Below are 16,536 nucleotides of genomic sequence, written 5' to 3' on the forward strand. Positions count from 1 at the left end.
GCTGTTCTAGTGGTCTGAGGCAGGTGTTAGATTACTCAGCTGTTCTAGTGGTCTGAGGCAGGTGTTAGATTACTCAGCTATTCTAGTGGTCTGAGAGAGGAGGTAGATTACTCAGCTGTTCTAGTGGTCTGAGGCAGGTGTTAGATTACTCAGCTGTTCTAGTGGTCTGAGACAGGTGTTAGATTACTCAGCTGTTCTAGTGGTCTGAGAGAGGAGGTAGATTAATCAGCTGTTCTAGTGGTCTGAGACAGGTGTTAGATTACTCAGCTGTTCTAGTGGTCTGAGACAGGTGGTAGATTACTCAGCTGTTCTAGTGGTCTGAGACAGGTGTTAGATTACTCAGCTGTTCTACTGGTCTGAGACAGGTGGTAGATTACTCATTCTGTTCTAGTGGTCTGAGACAGGTGTTAGATTACTCAGCTGTTCTACTGGTCTGAGACAGGTGTTAGATTACTCCGCTGTTCTAGTGGTCTGATGCAGGTGTTAGATTACTCCGCTGTTCTAGTGGTCTGATGCAGGAGGTGTTAGATTACTCAGCTGTTCTAGTGGTCTGAGGCAGGTGGTAGATTACTCAGCTGTTCTAGTGGTCTGAGGCAGGTGGTAGATTACTCAGCTGTTCTAGTGGTCTGAGACAGGTGTTAAATTACTCAGCTGTTCTAGTGGTCTGAGGCAGGTGTTAAATTACTCAGCTGTTCTAGTGGTCTGAGGAAGGTGTTAAATTACTCAGCTGTTCTAGTGGTCTGAGGCAGGTGTTAGATTACTCAGCTATTCTAGTGGTCTGAGAGAGGAGGTAGATTACTCAGCTGTTCTAGTGGTCTGAGGCAGGTGTTAAATTACTCAGCTGTTCTAGTGGTCTGAGGCAGGTGTTAGATTACCCAGCTGTTCTAGTGTTCTGAGGCAGGTGTTAGATTACTCAGCTGTTCTAGTGTTCTGAGGCAGGTGTTAAATTACTCAGCTGTTCTAGTGGTCTGAGGCAGGTGGTAGATTACTCAGCTGTTCTAGTGGTCTGAGGCAGGTGGTAGATTACTCAGCTGATCTAGTGGTCTGAGGCAGGTGTTAGATTACTCAGCTGTTCTAGTGTTCTGAGGCAGGTGTTAGATTACTCAGCTGTTCTAGTGGTCTGAGGCAGGTGTTATATTACTCAGCTGTTCTAGTGGTCTGAGGCAGGTGGTAGATTACTCAGCTGTTCTAGTGGTCTGAGGCAGGTGTTAGATTACTCAGCTGTTCTAGTGGTCTGAGGCAGGTGTTAGATTACTCAGCTGTTCTAGTGGTCTGAGACAGGTGGTAGATTACTCAGCTGTAATAGTGGTCTGAGGCAGGTGTTAGATTGCTCAGCTGTTCTAGTGTTCTGAGGCAGGTGTTAGATTACTCAGCTGTTCTAGTGGTCTGAGGCAGGTGTTAGATTACTCAGCTGTTCTACGAGTGATGTTAGATTACTCAGCTGTTCTAGTGGTCTGAGGCAGGTGTTAGATTGCTCAGCTGTTCTAGTGGCCTGAGGCAGGTGTTAGATTACTCAGCTGTTCTAGTGGTCTGAGGCAGGTGTTAGATTACTCAGCTGTTCTACGTGTGGTGTTAGATTACTCAGCTGTTCTAGTGGTCTGAGGCAGGTGGTAGATTACTCAGCTGTTCTAGTGGTCTGAGGCAGGTGTTAGATTACTCAGCTGTTCTAGTGGTCTGAGGCAGGTGTTAGATTACTCAGCTGTTCTAGTGGTCTGAGGCAGGTGGTAGATTACTCAGCTGTTCTAGTGGTCTGAGTCAGGTGTTAGATTACTCAGCTGTTCTAGTGGTCTGAGGCAGGTGTTAGATTACTCAGCTGTTCTAGTGGTCTGAGGCTGGTTGTAGATTACTCAGCTGTTCTAGTGGTCTGAGGCAGGTGTTAGATTACTCAGCTGTTCTAGTGGTCTGAGGCAGGTGATAGATTACTCAGCTGTTCTAGTGGTCTGAGGCAGGTGGTAGATTACTCAGCTTTTCTAGTGGTCTGAGGCAGGTGTTAGATTACGAGTGTTTTCAAGTGCCACGTTAATAATGTTTAGTTAAACATCTTCAGAGATTTAACATCCTATATATTATAATGATGAACTTCAAATTCTTTTGGGAAACCAGACCCTGGATAAAACATCTGTTAAATGGCTGTAAATTTTTTACATACAGTTCTTATATTACTGTATTTAAATATTAAATATTTAAATATTGATGTTATCGTGTAAAGTTCTTTATTAACCATGTTGTTCTTTTGTACATTTGACTGTGTATAACCTAGCAGTACTACTGATTTCTCTGAGAGTGAGACAGATATATATTATTACTGTGTAAAACCTAGCAGTACTACTGATTTCTCTGAGAGTGAGGCAGATATATATTATTACTGTGTAAAACCTAGCAGTACTACTGATTTCTCTGAGAGTGAGGCAGATATATATTATTACTGTGTAAAACCTAGCAGTACTACTGATTTCTCTGAGAGTGAGGCAGATATATATTATTACTGTGTAAAACCTAGCAGTACTACTGATTCCTCTGAGAGTGAGGCAGATATATATATATATATTATTACTGTGTAAAACCTAGCAGTTCTACTGGTTTCACGGAGAGTGAGGCAGATATATATTATTACTGTGTAAAACCTAGCAGTTCTACTGGTTTCACGGAGAGTGAGGCAGATATATATTATTACTGTGAAAATTACATCTCTTTCACATTTACATAAACTTTCAAATGAAACCAAGATGGTGCTTGGCTCCTAGTCTTCAAGCAGTTAGATTTGGGTATGTCTTCAGGTGGAAATTGAAAAATTAGGGGGGTAGCTGTAAGAGGTCAAACAATAAAAGCTAATTTCTGAACATTTCTGAAATGTGATGTGTAGTTTTTGGGAATGAAACTCTTCTTATGTTTCCCCATCTGAGCTCAGCGTAGATGAGAGATGTAATGTTTGTCTCTGTTGTGTTGAAGTCCAATCAAGCAGAAGAGTCCAGCCTCCCCTGTACCCAGCTGTGTGTCCATGAAGAGTGACAAGTCTATGGAACAACCTATACACTTTAGAGAGGGAGACTTTTCTACTGAACAAAGGTAAGAACAACTCATGGGTCAGTCATGGTCAGTGAGTTAAACAACACTGTTTCTAGTAATTTTCATAATGCTATTTTTTTCTCCATTTTCATAGTCCCTAAAACAATATTAAACAAACACAATGTGTGTGTGTGTGTACTCCCTGGATGAGGAGATTGTGGTGGTTAGTTTCTGTATTACCAAATGAGCAGAGATAAACATCACACACGAGTCAGAGTTCTACTTAAACTACATCTTTAATAATAAGAGCTTCAATGACTTTCAATGATGCACCGTTTCTAATGAACCATTGAAAGTGACAACACAATGGCTACTGAGACCTTTAGTAGCAAAGATACACCCCGTAGTCGACATAACAAACCACGGGAACAGTTCACAAAGATACACCCCGTAGTCGACATAACAAACCACAGGAACAGTTCACAAAGATACACCCCGTAGTCGACATAACAAACCACAGGAACAGTTCACAAAGATACACCCCGTAGTCGACATAACAAAACACAGGAACAGTTCACAAAGATACACCCCGTAGTCGACATAACAAACCACAGGAACAGTTCACAAAGATACACCCCGTAGTCGACGACATAACAAACACAGGAACAGTTCACAAAGATACACCCCGTAGTCGACATAACAAACCACAGGAACAGTTCACAAAGATACACCCCGTAGTCGACATAACAAACCACAGGAACAGTTCACAAAGATACACCCCGTAGTCGACATAACAAACCACAGGAACAGTTCACAAAGATACACCCCGTAGTCGACATAACAAACCACAGGAACAGTTCACAAAGATACACCCCGTAGTCGACATAACAAACCACAGGAACAGTTCACAAAGATACACCCCCGTAGTCGACATAACAAACCACAGGAACAGTTCACAAAGATACACCCCCGTAGTCGACATAACAAACCACAGGAACAGTTCACAAAGATACACCCCGTAGTCGACATAACAAACCACAGGAACAGTTCACAAAGATACACCCCGTAGTCGACAAACCACAGGAACAGTTCACAAAGATACACCCCGTAGTCGACATAACAAACCACAGGAACAGTTCACAAAGATACACCCCGTAGTCGACAAACCACAGGAACAGTTCACAAAGATACACCCCGTAGTCGACATAACAAACCACAGGAACAGTTCACAAAGATACACCCCCGTAGTCGACAAACCACAGGAACAGTTCACAAACCACAGGAACAGTTCACAAAGATACACCCCGTAGTCAACATAACGAAACACATGAACATTCACAAAGATACATCCCGTACAAACCACAGGAACAGTTCACAAAGATACACCCCGTAGTCGATAACAAACCACAGGAACAGTTCACAAAGATAGACCCCGTAGTCGACATAACAAACCACAGGAACAGTTCACAAAGATACACCCGTAGTCGACATAACAAACCACAGGAACAGTTCACAAAGATACACCCCGTAGTCAACATAACAAACCACAGGAACAGTTCACAAAGATACATCCCGTAGTCGACATAACAAAAACCACAGGAACAGTTCACAAAGATACACCCCGTAGTCGACATAACAAACCACAGGAACAGTTCACAAAGATAGACCCCGTAGTCGACATAACAAACCACAGGAACAGTTCACAAAGATACATCCCGTAGTCGACATAACAAACCACAGGAACAGTTCACAAAGATACACCCCGTAGTCGACATAACAAACCACAGGAACAGTTCACAAAGATAGACCCCGTAGTCGACATAACAAACCACATGAACAGTTCACAAAGATACATCCCGTAGTCGACATAACAAACCACAGGAACAGTTCACAAAGATACACCCCCGTAGTCGACATAACAAACCACAGGAACAGTTCACAAAGATACATCCGTAGTCGACATAACAAACCACAGGAACAGTTCACAAAGATACACCCCGTAGTCGACATAACAAACCACAGGAACAGTTCACAAAGATACACCCGTAGTCAACATAACAAACCACATGAACAGTTCACAAAGATACACCCCGTAGTCGACATAACAAACCACAGGAACAGTTCACAAAGATACACCCCGTAGTCGACATAACAAACCACAGGAACAGTTCACAAAGATACACCCCGTGATCGACATAACAAACCACAGGAACAGTTCACAAAGATACACCCCGTAGTCGACAAACAAACCACAGGAACAGTTCACAAAGATACACCCCGTAGTCGATCGACATAACAAACCACAGGAACAGTTCACAAAGATAGACCCCGTAGTCAACATAACAAACCACAGGAACAGTTCACAAAGATACATCCCGTAGTCGACATAACAAACCACAGGAACTGTTCACAAAGATACACCCCCGTAGTCGACATAACAAACCACAGGAACAGTTCACAAAGATACACCCCGTAGTCGACATAACAAACCACAGGAACAGTTCACAAAGATACACCCCGTAGTCGACATAACAAACCACAGGAACAGTTCACAAAGATACACCCCCGTAGTCGACAAACCACAGGAACAGTTCACAAAGATACACCCCCGTGACAAACCACAGTCGACATAACAAACCACAGGAACAGTTCACAAAGATACACCCGTGAGTCGACATAACAAACCACAGGAACAGTTCACAAAGATACACCCCGTAGTCAACATAACAAACCACAGGAACAGTTCACAAAGATACACCCCGTAGTCAACATAACAAACCACAGGAACAGTTCACAAAGATACACCCCCGTAGTCGACATAACAAACCACAGGAACAGTTCACAAAGATACACCCCGTAGTCGACATAACAAACCACAGGAACAGTTCACAAAGATATACCCCCGTAGTCGACATAACAAACCACAGGAACAGTTCACAAAGATACACCCCGTAGTCGACATAACAAACCACAGGAACAGTTCACAAAGATACACCCCGTAGTCAACATAACAAACCACAGGAACAGTTCACAAAGATACACTCCGTAGTCGACATAACAAACCACAGGAACAGTTCACAAAGATACACCCCGTAGTCGACATAACAAACCACAGGAACAGTTCACAAAGATACACCCCGTGATCGACATAACAACAGGAACAGTTCACAAAGATACACCCCGTAGTCGACATAACAAACCACAGGAACAGTTAACAAAGATACACCCCCGTAGTCGACATAACAAACCACAGGAACAGTTAACAAAGATACACCCCGTAGTCAACATAACAAACCACAGGAACAGTTCACATAGATACACCCCGTAGTCGACATAACAAACCACAGGAACAGTTCACAAAGATACACCCCGTAGTCGACACAACAAACCACAGGAACAGTTCACAAAGATACACCCCGTAGTCGACATAACAAACCACAGGAACAGTTCACAAAGATACACCCGTAGATCGACATAACAAACCACAGGAACAGTTCACAAAGATACACCCGTAGTTGACACAACAAACCACAGGAACAGTTCACAAAGATACACCCGTAGTCGACATAACAAACCACAGGAACAGTTCACAAAGATACACCCGTAGTCGACACAACAAACCACAGGAACAGTTCACAAAGATACACCCCGGAACAGTCGATACACCCCGTACAAACCACAGGAACAGTTCACAAAGATACACCCCGTAGTCGACATAACAAACCACAGGAACAGTTCACAAAGATACACCCGTAGTCGACAAACCACAGGAACAGTTCACAAAGATACACCCCGTAGTCGACAAAACCACAGGAACAGTTCACAAAGATACACCCCCGTAACAAACCACAGGAACAGTTCACAAAGATACACCCCGTAGTCGACAAACAAACACAGGAACAGTTCACAAAGATACACCCGTAGTCGACATAACAAACCACAGGAACAGTTCACAAAGATACACCCCGTAGTCGACATAACAAACCACAGGAACAGTTCACAAAGATACACCCCGTAGTCGACATAACAAACCACAGGAACAGTTCACAAAGATACACCCGTGAGTCGACATAACAAACCACAGGAACAGTTCACAAAGATACACCCCGTAGTCGACATAACAAACACAGGAACAGTTCACAAAGATACACCCGTGATCGACATAACAAACCACAGGAACAGTTCACAAAGATACACCCCGTAGTCGACATAACAAACCACAGGAACAGTTCACAAAGATACACCCCGTAGTCGACATAACAAACCACAGGAACAGTTCACAAAGATACACCCCGTAGTCGACATAACAAACCACAGGAACAGTTCACAAAGATACACCCCGTAGATCGACATAACAAACCACAGGAACAGTTCACAAAGATACACCCCCGTGAGTCGACATAACAAACCACAGGAACAGTTCACAAAGATACACCCCGTAGTCAAACTACAGAACAGTAACAAGTTCCACATAACACAGGAACAGTTCACAAAGAACAGTTCACAAAGATACACCCCGTAGTCAACATAACAAACCACAGGAACAGTTCACAAAGATACACCCCGTAGTCGACATAACAAACCACAGGAACAGTTCACAAAGATACACCCGTAGTCGACATAACAAACCACAGGAACAGTTCACAAAGATACACCCCGTAGTCGACATAACAAACCACAGGAACAGTTCACAAAGATACACCCCGTGAGTCGACATAACAAACCACAGGAACAGTTCACAAAGATACACCCCGTAGTCGACATAACAAACCACAGGAACAGTTCACAAAGATACACCCCGTAGTCGACATAACAAACCACAGGAACAGTTCACAAAGATACACCCGTAGTCGACATAACAAACCACAGGAACAGTTCACAAAGATACACCCCGTAGTCGACATAACAAACCACAGGAACAGTTCACAAAGATACACCCCGTAGTCGACATAACAAACCACAGGAACAGTTCACAATACACCCCGTAGATAACAAACCCGTTCACAAAGATACACCCCGTACAAAACCACAGGAACAGTTCACAAAGATACACCCCGTAGTCGACATAACAAACCACAGGAACAGTTAACAAAGATACACCCCGTAGTCAACATAACAAACCACAGGAACAGTTCACATAGATACACCCCGTAGTCGACATAACAAACCACAGGAACAGTTCACAAAGATACACCCCGTAGTCGACACAACAAACCACAGGAACAGTTCACAAAGATACACCCCGTAGTCGACATAACAAACCACAGGAACAGTTCACAAAGATACACCCCGTAGTCGACATAACAAACCACAGGAACAGTTCACAAAGATACACCCCGTAGTTGAAACAACAAACCACAGGAACAGTTCACAAAGATACACCCCGTAGTCGACATAACAAACCACAGGAACAGTTCACAAAGATACACCCCGTAGTCGACACAACAAACCACAGGAACAGTTCACAAAGATACACCCCGTAGTCGACACAACAAACCACAGGAACAGTTCACAAAGATACACCCCGTAGTCGACATAACAAACCACAGGAACTGTTCACAAAGATACACCCCGTAGTCGACAAAACACAGGAACAGTTCACAAAGATACACCCCGTAGTTGACAAACCACGGGAACAGTTCACAAAGATACACCCCGTAGTCGACAACAGTTCACAAAGATACACCCCGTACACAAACCACAGGAACAGTTCACAAAGATACACCCCCGTAGTCGACAAACCACAGGAACAGTTCACAAAGATACACCCCGTAACAAACCACAGGAACAGTTCACAAAGATACACCCCGTAGTCGACATAAACAAAGGAACAGTTCACAAAGATACACCCCAGTAAGATCACCCATAACAAAACACAGGAACAGTTCACAAAGATACACCCCGTAGTCGACATAACAAACCACAGGAACAGTTCACAAAGATACACCCCGTAGTCGACATAACACACTACAGGAACAGTTCACAAAGATACACCCCCGTAGTCGACAAACCACAGGAACAGTTCACAAATATAGACCCCGTAGTCGACATAACACACTACAGGAACAGTTCACAAAGATACACCCCGTAGTCGACATAACAAACCACAGGAACAGTTCACAAAGATACACCCCGTAGTCGACATAACACACTACAGGAACAGTTCACAAAGATACACCCCGTAGTCGACATAACAAACCACAGGAACAGTTCACAAAGATACACCCCCGTAGTCGACAAACCACAGGAACAGTTCACAAAGATACACCCCGTAGTCGACAAACCACAGGAACAGTTCACAAAGATACACCCCGTAGTCGACATAACAAACCACAGGAACAGTTCACAAAGATACACCCCGTAGTCGACATAACAAACCACAGGAACAGTTCACAAAGATACACCCCGTAGTCGACATAACAAAACACAGGAACAGTTCACAAAGATACACCCCGTAGTCGACATAACAAACCACAGGAACAGTTCACAAAGATACACCCCGTAGTCGACATAACAAACCACAGGAACAGTTCACAAAGATACACCCCGTAGTCAACATAACAAACCACAGGAACAGTTCACAAAGATACACCCCCGTAGTCGACATAACAAACCACAGGAACAGTTCACAAAGATACACCCCCGTAGTCGACATAACAAACCACAGGAACAGTTCACAAAGATACACCCCGTGTCGACATAACAAACCACAGGAACAGTTCACAAAGATACACCCCGTAGTCGACATAACAAACCACAGGAACAGTTCACAAAGATACACCCCGTGTCGATAACAAACCACAGAAACAGTTCACAAAGATAGAAACCACAGGAACAGTTCACAAAGATACACCCCGTAGTCGACATAACAAACCACAGGAACAGTTCACAAAGATACACCCCGTAGTCGATAACAAACCACAGGAACAGTTCACAAAGATACACCCCGTAGTCGACATAACAAACCACAGGAACAGTTCACAAAGATACACCCCGTAGTCGACATAACAAACCACAGGAACAGTTCACAAAGATACACCCGTAGTCGACATAACAAACCACAGGAACAGTTCACAAAGATACACCCGTAGTCGACATAACAAACCACAGGAACAGTTCACAAAGATACAAACCACAGGAACCGATACACCCCGTAGTCGACATAACAAACCACAGGAACAGTTCACAAAGATACACCCGGAACAGTCGACATAACAAACCACAGGAACAGTTCACAAAGATACACCCCGTAGTCGACATAACAAACACAGGAACAGTTCACAAAGATACACCCCGTAGTCGACATAACAAACCACAGGAACAGTTCACAAAGATACACCCCCGTAGTCGACATAACAAACCACAGGAACAGTTCACAAAGATACACCCCGTAGGAACAGTTCAACATAACAAACCACAGGAACAGTTCACAAAGATACACCCGTAGATCGACATAACAAACCACAGGAACAGTTCACAAAGATACACCCCGTAGTCGACATAACAAACCACAGGAACAGTTCACAAAGATACACCCCGTAGTCGACATAACAAACCACAGGAACAGTTCACAAAGATACACCCCGTAGTCGACATAACAAACCACAGGAACAGTTCACAAAGATACACCCCGTAGTCGACATAACAAACCACAGGAACAGTTCACAAAGATACACCCCGTAGTCGACATAACAAACCACAGGAACAGTTCACAAAGATACACCCCGTAGTCGACATAACAAACCACAGGAACAGTTCACAAAGATACACCCCGTAGTCGACATAACAAACCACAGGAACAGTTCACAAAGATACACCCCGTAGTCGACATAACAAACCACAGGAACAGTTCACAAAGATACACCCCGTGTCGACAAAACACAGGAACAGTTCACAAAGATACACCCTAACAAACCACAGGAACAGTTCACAAAGATACACCCCGTAGTCGACATAACAAACACAGGAACAGTTCACAAAGATACACCCCGTAGTCGATAACAAACCACAGGAACAGTTCACAGATACACCCCGTAGTCGACAAACCACAGGAACAGTTCACAAAGATACACCCCGTAGTCGACATAACAAACCACAGGAACAGTTCACAAAGATACACCCCGTAGTCGACATAACAAACCACAGGAACAGTTCACAAAGATACCGTACACCCCGTAGTCGACATAACAAACCACAGGAACAGTTCACAAAGATACACCCCGTAGTCGACATAACAAACCACAGGAACAGTTCACAAAGATACACCCCGTAGTCGACATAACAAACCACAGGAACAGTTCACAAAGATACACCCCGTAGTCGACATAACAAACCACAGGAACAGTTCACAAAGATACACCCCGTAGTCGACATAACAAACCACAGGAACAGTTCACAAAGATACACCCCCGTAGTCGACATAACAAACCACAGGAACAGTTCACAAAGATACACCCCGTAGTCGACATAACAAACCACAGGAACAGTTCACAAAGATACACCCCGTAGTCGACATAACAAACCACAGGAACAGTTCACAAAGATACACCCCGCAGTCGACATAACAAACCACAGGAACAGTTCACAAAGATAGACCCCGTAGTCGACATAACAAACCACAGGAACAGTTCACAAAGATACACCCCGTAGTCAACATAACAAACCACAGGAACAGTTCACAAAGATACACCCCGTAGTCGACATAACAAACCACAGGAACAGTTCACAAAGATACACCCCCGTAGTCGACATAACAAACCACAGGAACAGTTCACAAAGATACACCCCGTAGTCGACATAACAAACCACAGGAACAGTTCACAAAGATACACCCCGTAGTCAACATAACAAACCACAGGAACAGTTCACAAAGATACACCCCCACAGGAACAGTTCACAAAGATACACCCCCGTAGTCGATATAACAAACCACAGGAACAGTTCACAAAGATACACCCCGTAGTCGACATAACAAACCACAGGAACAGTTCACAAAGATACACCCCGTAGTCGACATAACAAACCACAGGAACAGTTCACAAAGATACACCCGTAGTCGACATAACAAACCACAGGAACAGTTCACAAAGATACACCCCGTAGTCGACATAACAAACCACAGGAACAGTTCACAAAGATACACCCTAACAAACCACAGGAACAGTTCACAAAGATACACCCCGTAGTCGACATAACAAACCACAGGAACAGTTCACAAAGATACACCCCGTAGTCGACATAACAAACCACAGGAACAGTTCACAAAGATACACCCCGTAGACAAACCACAGGAACAGTCGACAAAACAAAACCACAGGAACAGTTCACAAAGATACACCCCGTAGTCGACATAACAAACCACAGGAACAGTTCACAAAGATACACCCCGTAGTCGACATAACAAACCACAGGAACAGTTCACAAAGATACACCCCGTAGTCGACAAACCACAGGAACAGTTCACAAAGATACACCCCGTAGTCGACAAACCACAGGAACAGTTCACAAAGATACACCCCCGTAGTCGACAAACCACAGGAACAGTTCACAAAGATACACCCCGTAGTCGACATAACAAACCACAGGAACAGTTCACAAAGATACACCCCGTAGTCGACATAACAAACCACAGGAACAGTTCACAAAGATACACCCCGTAGTCGACATAACAAACCACAGGAACAGTTCACAAAGATACACCCCGTAGTCGACATAACAAACCACAGGAACAGTTCACAAAGATACACCCGTAGATCGACATAACAAACTACAGGAACAGTTCACAAAGATACACCCCCGTGTCGACATAACAAACCACAGGAACAGTTCACAAATATAGACCCCGTAGTCGACATAACACACTACAGGAACAGTTCACAAAGATACACCCCGTAGTCGACATAACAAACCACAGGAACAGTTCACAAAGATACACCCCGTAGTCGACATAACAAACCACAGGAACAGTTCACAAAGATACACCCCGTAGTCGACATAACAAACCACAGGAACAGTTCACAAAGATACACCCCCGTAGTCGACAAACCACAGGAACAGTTCACAAAGATACACCCCGTAGTCGACAAACCACAGGAACAGTTCACAAAGATACACCCCGTAGTCGACATAACAAACCACAGGAACAGTTCACAAAGATACACCCCGTAGTCGACATAACAAAACACAGGAACAGTTCACAAAGATACACCCCGTAGTCGACATAACAAAACACAGAACAGTTCACAAAGATACACCCCGTAGTCGACATAACAAACCACAGGAACAGTTCACAAAGATAGACCCCGTAGTCAACATAACAAACCACAGGAACAGTTCACAAAGATACATCCCGTAGTCGACATAACAAACCACAGGAACAGTTCACAAAGATACACCCCGTAGTCGACATAACAAACCACAGGAACAGTTCACAAAGATACACCCCGTAGTCGACATAACAAACCACAGGAACAGTTCACAAAGATACACCCCGTAGTCGACATAACAAACCACAGGAACAGTTCACAAAGATACACCCCCGTAGTCGACAAACCACAGGAACAGTTCACAAAGATACACCCCGTAGGAACAGTCGACATAACAAACCACAGGAACAGTTCACAAAGATACACCCCAGGAACAGTTCACAAAGATACACCGACATAACAAACCACAGGAACAGTTCACAAAGATACACCCCGTAGTCAACATAACAAACCACAGGAACAGTTCACAAAGATACACCCCGTAGTCGACATAACAAACCACAGGAACAGTTCACAAAGATACACCCCGTAGTCGACATAACAAACCACAGGAACAGTTCACAAAGATACACCCCGTAGTCGACAAACCACAGGAACAGTTCACAAAGATACACCCCGTAGTCGACAAAACAAACCACAAAGATACACCCGTTCGACAAACCACAGAACAGTTCACCCCCGTAGTCGACATAACAAACCACAGGAACAGTTCACAAAGATACACCCCGTAGTCGACATAACAAACACAGGAACAGTTCACAAAGATACACCCGTAGTCGACATAACAAACCACAGGAACAGTTCACAAAGATACACCCCGTAGTCGACATAACAAACCACAGGAACAGTTCACAAAGATACACCCCGTAGTCAACATAACAAACCACAGGAACAGTTCACAAAGATACACCCCGTAGTCGACATAACAAACCACAGGAACAGTTCACAAAGATACACCCCGTAGTCGACATAACAAACCACAGGAACAGTTCACAAAGATACACCCCGTAGTCGACATAACAAACCACAGGAACAGTTCACAAAGATACACCCGTAGTCGACATAACAAACCACAGGAACAGTTCACAAAGATACACCCCGTAGTCGACATAACAAACCACAGGAACAGTTCACAAAGATACACCCCGTAGTCGACATAACAAACCACAGGAACAGTTCACAAAGATACACCCCGTAGTCGACATAACAAACCACAGGAACAGTTCACAAAGATACACCCCGTAGTCGACATAACAAACCACAGGAACAGTTCACAAAGATACACCCCGTAGTCGACATAACAAACCACAGGAACAGTTCACAAAGATACACCCCGTAGTCGACATAACAAACCACAGGAACAGTTCACAAAGATACACCCCGTAGTCATAACAAACCACACAGTTCACAACAAACCAAACACAGGAACAGTTCACAAAGATACACCCCGTAGTCGACATAACAAACCACAGGAACAGTTCACAAAGATACACCCCGTAGTCGACATAACAAACCACAGGAACAGTTCACAAAGATACACCCCGTAGTCGACATAACAAACCACAGGAACAGTTCACAAAGATACACCCAAACCACAGGAACAGTTCACAAAGATACACCCCGTAGTCGACATAACAAACCACAGGAACAGTTCACAAAGATACACCCCGTAGTCGACATAACAAAACCACAGGAACAGTTCACAAAGATACACCCCAGTTCGTAGTCGACATAACAAACCACAGGAACAGTTCACAAAGATACACCCCCGTAGTCGACATAACAAACCACAGGAACAGTTCACAAAGATACACCCCGTAGTCGACATAACAAACCACAGGAACAGTTCACAAAGATACACCCCGTAGTCGACATAACAAACCACAGGAACAGTTCACAAAGATACACCCCCGTAGTCGACATAACAAACCACAGGAACAGTTCACAAAGATACACCCCGTAGTCGACATAACAAACCACAGGAACAGTTCACAAAGATACACCCCGTAGTCGACATAACAAACCACAGGAACAGTTCACAAAGATACACCCCGTAGTCGACAAACAAACACAGGAACAGTTCACAAAGATACACCCCGTAGTCGACATAACAAACCACAGGAACAGTTCACAAAGATACACCCCGTAGTCGACATAACAAACCACAGGAACAGTTCACAAAGATACACCCCGTAGTCGACATAACAAACCACAGGAACAGTTCACAAAGATACACCCCGTAGTCGACATAACAAACCACAGGAACAGTTCACAAAGATACACCCCGTAGATCGACATAACAAACCACAGGAACAGTTCACAAAGATACACCCCGTAGTCGACATAACAAACCACAGGAACAGTTCACAAAGATACACCCCGTAGATCGACATAACAAACCACAGGAACAGTTCACAAAGATACACCCGTGAACAGTCGACATAACAAACCACAGGAACAGTTCACAAAGATACACCCCAGTAGATCGACATAACAAACCACAGGAACAGTTCACAAAGATACACCCCGTGATCGACATAACAAACCACAGGAACAGTTCACAAAGATACACCCCGTAGTCGACATAACAAACCACAGGAACAGTTCACAAAGATACACCCCGTAGTCGACATAACAAACCACAGGAACAGTTCACAAAGATACACCCCGTAGTCGACATAACAAACCACAGGAACAGTTCACAAAGATACACCCCGTAGTCGACATAACAAACCACAGGAACAGTTCACAAAGATACACCCCGTAGTCGACATAACAAACCACAGGAACAGTTCACAAAGATACACCCCGTAGTACAAACCACAGGAACAGTCGATACATAACAAACCACAGGAACAGTTCACAAAGATACACCCCGTAGTCGACATAACAAACCACAGGAACAGTTCACAAAGATACACCCCGTAACAAACCACAGGAACAGTTCACAAAGATACACCCCGTAGTCGACATAACAAACCACAGGAACAGTTCACAAAGATACACCCCGTGTCGACATAACAAACCACAGGAACAGTTCACAAAGATACACCCGTGATCGACATAACAAAACACAGGAACAGTTCACAAAGATACACCCCGTAGTCGACATAACAAACCACAGGAACAGTTCACAAAGATACACCCCGTAGTCGACATAACAAACCACAGGAACAGTTCACAAAGATACACCCCGTAGTCGACATAACAAACCACAGGAACAGTTCACAAAGATACACCCCGTAGCGACATAACAAACCACAGG

The sequence above is a fragment of the Oncorhynchus masou genome, unplaced genomic scaffold, assembly GCF_036934945.1.
Source record: "Oncorhynchus masou masou isolate Uvic2021 unplaced genomic scaffold, UVic_Omas_1.1 unplaced_scaffold_1021, whole genome shotgun sequence".
In the NCBI taxonomy this organism is placed as follows: Eukaryota; Metazoa; Chordata; class Actinopteri; order Salmoniformes; family Salmonidae; genus Oncorhynchus; species Oncorhynchus masou.